Raw genomic sequence first — 5,828 nt, forward strand, 5'->3', positions numbered from 1 at the left:
TGCATAAATACTTAGCATTATTTCTTCTTAGAGAATTGCTCCTTTTATTAGCATATAATGATCTCCTTCATCTCTAACTGTTTTGCATTTAAAGTCTATCTTATCTGATAGTAGTATCACTACTCAGCTCTTTTTTTGGTTACTATTTGTGTGGACTATCTTTTCCATCCTTTCACTTTCACCCTGGTTGTGTCCTTACATCTGAGGTCCATTTTTTATAGACAGCATATAGATGGCTCATTTTTCCCACCATCCATTCTGTTAGTCTGTGTCTTTTGTTTGGGGAATTAAATTCAATGTCATTACTGTAAAGGCATTACTTACTTTGTCCATGTTATCCTTGGGCTCTTTGTTGTCATATCTTACTGTTGTCTATCTTCTTACCCTTTATGTTACCCTTATTAATAATCTTCATTTCTATGCTCTTCTCCAAGACCCTTGTCCTTGTTTTTCCGTTTCAGGCTGTAGCACTATCTTTAGTATCACTTGTAAATCTGGTCTTTTAGTGACGTACTCTCTCAGTTTTTGTCTGTTTGTGAAGACTTTAAACTCACCCTCATTTGTGAAAGACAATTTTGCTGGATAAAGAATTCTTGGCTGGCAGTTTTTCTCTTCCAATACCATCATACCACTTTCTTTCGCATCCATGGTTTCTCCTGAGAGATCAGCACTTAATCTTATTGAGGTTCCCTTATATGTGATTCATTGTTTTTTTCTTGCTGCTTTCAAGAATCCTCTCTTTATCTCTGGTATTTGTCATTCTGAATAGTAGGTGTCTCAGGGTAGGTCTATTTGGATTTATTCCATTTGGGGTATGTTGTCCTTCTTGGATATTAGTATTTATGTTTTTCATAAGGATTGGGAAGCCTTTGGTCATTATTTCCTCAAATATTCTTTTTGCCCCCTTTCCACGCTATTCACCTCCTGGGATACCAATAATGCTTGTGTTTGTGCAATTCACATTGTCTTTCAATTTCCTGAGACCCTGATCAAGTTTTTTCTTTCTTTTCTCCTGTCTTTTCAAATTCAGATGTTCTGTCCTCTATTTCACAAATTCTTTTCTCCATTAATTCAGATGTGCTGTTATATGTATCTAATGTATTTTTAATCTCATCCATTGTGTCCTTCATTCCCATAAGCTCTATTTTTTTTTAAGCTTTCAAATTGTTTTTTATATTGACCCAGCATCTTCTTAATATCCTTTATCTCTGTAGTCATATTTCTTCTACTCCTTGAATTGATTTAGGAGATTTATGTGATCATAATTGATCAGTTGTCTTAAATCCTGTGTCTTGTCAGGATTTTTGGTTTGTTCCTTTCCCTGGGCTATCTCTTCCTGTTTCTTATTACAGTTTGTAATATTTTGCTTTTGTCTAGGTATCTGAATATGTTTGTGAATTTGCTTTGATGGTCAACTTTTTTTTCTTGCCTAGTGGTTTTGTTTCACAGTTCTTCTTTGATTTTTGGTTCAACTTATTCTAAGTCTTTAAAATTGCCCAGTTGAAGTTATCAAAATTGGACCAGGGACTTACTAAGGGGCTACAGAACTCCTCCCAGAGGTTTGGAATGAGAGACACCTAAAAGCAGTTTTTCTCCTTGAAGTTTCCTGGCCACTAACAGATGTCACTTGTCAGTGTGTCTTTCCATGGAGCTGACTCCTTAAACCTCCATTTACCCATGATTCTAGTTGGTAAAGAAAAACCAATCTACACCCTCTGCCACATCCTCCCTCTTCGTAGGGAAGAGAATGTTTCCCTCTCAGTTGCCGCAGTGAGCCATGGATTTTATCCAGGCTGTTCACCTTGAGGATGGAGTTTGGTATCAGTCCCAGCCACAAAGGTTAGTAACTCGTGGCTTTTGTTTTGGGTTCTTGGTCTTTCTGTCCCTCGCTTCCCTGGGGTGTGCATAGCACTCTTCAGATCCCCAAAGCAGGTCTCTTGGGCACCTTTTTTCCCTTCCTCCATTGTTTTTGTGAGAGAGTTGAGCCCTGCCTACCTGCTCTGATGCCATCTTCCCAGAAGTCCATAATCTGTCTTCTTAAGTATCCGATCTCCTGTCTCCATTGTGGTGCACAAGCAATGAGTAATGATCCATTCAACATCTTTTCGCAATGCTCTTTACCAAATTTGTGAGACTTTGCATGACAACGACTGCACAGTTAATAAAAAAATGAAAAGCTTTCATTTGGCATCACAACTGGTCAGTACTATAACCTGCTGGAAAGGAATCTGTTTACATAACTAAGAATTAGCTGGAGGAAATTGTCAGAATTCCCACAATGTTTTAGAGAAGTTATTAAATTTCAAGGTAGAGCTAGTCTCTGCAGATCTTATAATTGCATATATCCATTGTAAAGCAAGCAATTTACATTTGTTTTTGAGAAAAATCTGAAGGTCTGGAGTATTTAAGTCGGCAAATTATTCTAGAATAAATTTCACATTTCTTTTTGCTGTGAAACTTTTTGGAAACTATGGATGAACTGTAAATGGGGCACTGAAGTAATAGCTATATCTGTAATTTATTGGTCCCACAGCTCTTTGCTATTTGGCTGGAGGGAAAATCCTTAGGGCGCATTTGTTGCCCTTGTTATGGATTGGTTTGATTTCTTGGGACAGACATTCACTGAAGGAATCAAAATTTAAAAATTGGAGTGGGGGATAACATCTGGGACATAATATCTAGGGAAATCTCAGAAAACTCAAGGCCGGAAATAAGTTTTGAGCCTCAAGGGGGCAGGGGGTGGGAACCGGAAAATTCCTGATGCTTCTAGTCTGATTTCTATTTTGTATTCTGAATGTAATGGTATATTTGTGTAACACTGTATGATTTATAAAATGCTTCTGCATATACTGTCTCAATTCATTCTTATTGCTGTGAAAGGTAGGAATTATTATCCCCATTTAGAGGATGAAGAAATGGAGACTTGGTGAAGTTAAATGGTCCAGAGTGAAGAATAGTAGAATGGGACAGAGAATTCAAGACTTCTGGTCTCAAGTCCAGGGATTTTTACTCTTCCCAAGAAATTCCTGTATGATCCCTATCATAAGAAGTTTCATTCAAGAGACTATTTAAATAAATCCTACATTTTACTGATATATTTATTTTTAATTTTGGAGAAAAAGGTGAAGCCAGAACTTCTAACTTCACTTTCTTAGGTCTATATCATTTTTGGTGAAATGGGTCACACCTGGGAAAAGATATTTGCAATTCATGATGTGCCTACTCTTCAAGTGAAGCAAGAACATCAAGCTTTGGGGGTGTTGTTGTAGTACCTGATTTCTATCATGTTTTCTTTTTGTAGAAGTCAACATTTGTTAATATATTTAATCACAGACTGGAAAAAAGCAACCATTGTGCTGAGCTGGCCAGTAAGTGGAATGACAAACAGTATTAACTTCTGACTTTGTTCTAGTACATTAGGTTGAACATAGACTACTGTTTATTGTCACTGACAATCTCTTATAGTGTTGGAGTTGTATTTAGCATCAACATGGCCAGTGGCCCAGAAGAACAAATTGCTAACTGTTTAAAGTAGCATGGTATGGTGAAAAGAGCACAAGCTTTAGACTCAAGCATCTCTGAGTTAGCATCCTGGCTCAGTTACTGGTAAATTTCTTACATTGGCTAAGTTACTTAGCTTCTCTTAACCTCCAAGTATCTCATATGTAAAATAGGGTCAGTAATACCAACTTTTTTGCATGGCTGTTGTGAATGTTATGTATATTTAAAACAGTGCAGATACCTGTTAGGCTCTTGTTAAGTGATAGCTATTTTTGCTATTATCTGAGGAACTGGTAAGTTCCATAATTACCTCATTTCCTTTATAATTTAAACTGGTCATAAGCCTCATATGAGTATCTCTTTTAAAGGCAATCTCATCATATTTGATGCTGGAATAATTGATATAACATTTATCTACTGCTTGTCTCCTGGCTTAGAAGACCAATATTGAAAGCCAAGATCTTGAACCGTATGCTGATACAGAGCCAGATTGCGCTGCTCCTCTCTCTTCAAAACAGGTTTCAGTGTCAGAAGAATCCTGACCTGTAATTTTTGGATGGCTATGATATACCCTTGCCATTTCAGGATTTGACTTGCATTTAGTTAAATATATCTTTGTGTTTTTTGTTTTTACTGACCAACATTACATATTTGAGAGTCATTCCAACTGAAAAGCATAGCAATCATTTCCACTGCTACATAATATCCTTTGCATAAATAGATCATAATTTATCTATTCTATTATTGATGGACCTTTGAGATTTTGTGATTGCTGCTTTTTTGCTATTATATATAATGCTGCTAACAATATTTATAAATTATATTCTGGTTTACTTCTGTGGTAGGCTGAGTAGTGGCTTCCTAAAGATTTCTATGTCCTAATACCCAGAACCTGTGAATATGTTATCTTATATGGTGTATTAGGGTTCTCCAGAGAAAAGGTATCAATAGGATATATATATGTGTGTGTGTAAATATTAGGGGTTTACTATAGGAATTGGCTCAAATGGCCATAAGGATTGGCAAGTCCAAATTCTATAGGGTAGGCCACAAGTTGGAAACTCTAATGAGGGTGAAGTTAACTTCCCCAAGAGAAGCTGGCTGGTTGAAGCAGAGACAGAAATTCTTTCTGCCTTATGAAATCCTCAGTCTGGCTTTAAGACCTCCAACTGATTTGCTGAGGGCAACCTCCCTTGTTGATTGTAGATGCAATCAACTGATTATAGGTCCAAATCCATTTACAAAATGTACTCACAGTAACAAACAGGAAAGTGCTTGCTTGATCAAACAACTGGGCGCTATAATCTAATCAAGCTGACACATGAAATTCACCATCACATATGGCAAGAGGGATTCTGTAGATGTGATTAAATTAAGGGTCTTTGCAAGGGTAAATTATCCTGGATTATCTGGGTAGGCTCAATGTATTCCCAAGTGTCCTTATAAGAGACAGGCAGGAGGGTCAGAGTTGGAGGGATTGAGAGAAAGATACTACACGGGTGGCTTTGAAGATGGAGATCTGGGCCACCAACCAAGGAATGCAGGCAGCCTGCAGAAACTAGAAAACGCAAGGAAATAGATTCTCCTTCAGAGCCTTCAGAGCCAACTCTGATTTTAGAACTTTTGACCTCCTGAACTGTAAGAGAATAAATTTGGGTTGACTTAAGTCACTAAATTTATGGTATTTTTTAAAACAACAATAGGAAACATACACTAGTACAAGAGTTTCTTTCAAATATATATACAACTAGAATTGCTGGATCATAGTTATGTACGTGTCAAATTTACAAATAATGACAAAATGTTTTCCATGTGGCTGTAACAATTATGCTCCATCAATGAATGTGAGTTTCTCTATCTCTGCCTTCTTGCTAACATTTGATATGGTCAGACATTTTAATTTTTGCCAATGTAGGGTGTTGAAAATGTTATCTCATTGTGGTTTGAATTTGCATATCTCTGATCACTAAAGAGGTCAGGCATCTTCCCCCCACCCCCACGGAATGGTGATGTCATCAGCATAATTTAACTACGATTTTATTTTAAATCATGCACATTATTTGACCCTTTCATGAAAATTCTCTTCAAACTTTTACAAACTTTCCCAGGGTAAAAGTGCATGAAAATTTAAGCTACAAAATTCACTTTGGAAAGGTAAAGAGTTATTTTTTAAATTTTGGCTTTAAGGTTTTTTTTAAAACTTTTAAAAAATATGGTGGAGCATGTGTTGAGAGAGGTAGAGAAAAAGGAGTTTCTAGTTGAGGGAGTCAGCATATTTAAAAATACTGAAGTAATATAGAAGAAAAATTTTCAAGAGCAAAGATATA

General features: G+C 36.5%; 1 protein-coding gene across 1 annotated transcript in view; it reads left to right on the forward strand.

Moving 5' to 3' along the window:
• Window positions 1–5,828, forward strand: part of PDE11A (phosphodiesterase 11A) — a 482,125-nt gene that overhangs the window by 45,200 nt on the left and 431,097 nt on the right. The gene's annotated exons all lie outside the window — the stretch shown is intronic.

The sequence above is a fragment of the Dasypus novemcinctus genome, chromosome 7 (genome assembly GCF_030445035.2).
Source record: "Dasypus novemcinctus isolate mDasNov1 chromosome 7, mDasNov1.1.hap2, whole genome shotgun sequence".
Lineage (NCBI taxonomy): Eukaryota > Metazoa > Chordata > Mammalia > Cingulata > Dasypodidae > Dasypus > Dasypus novemcinctus.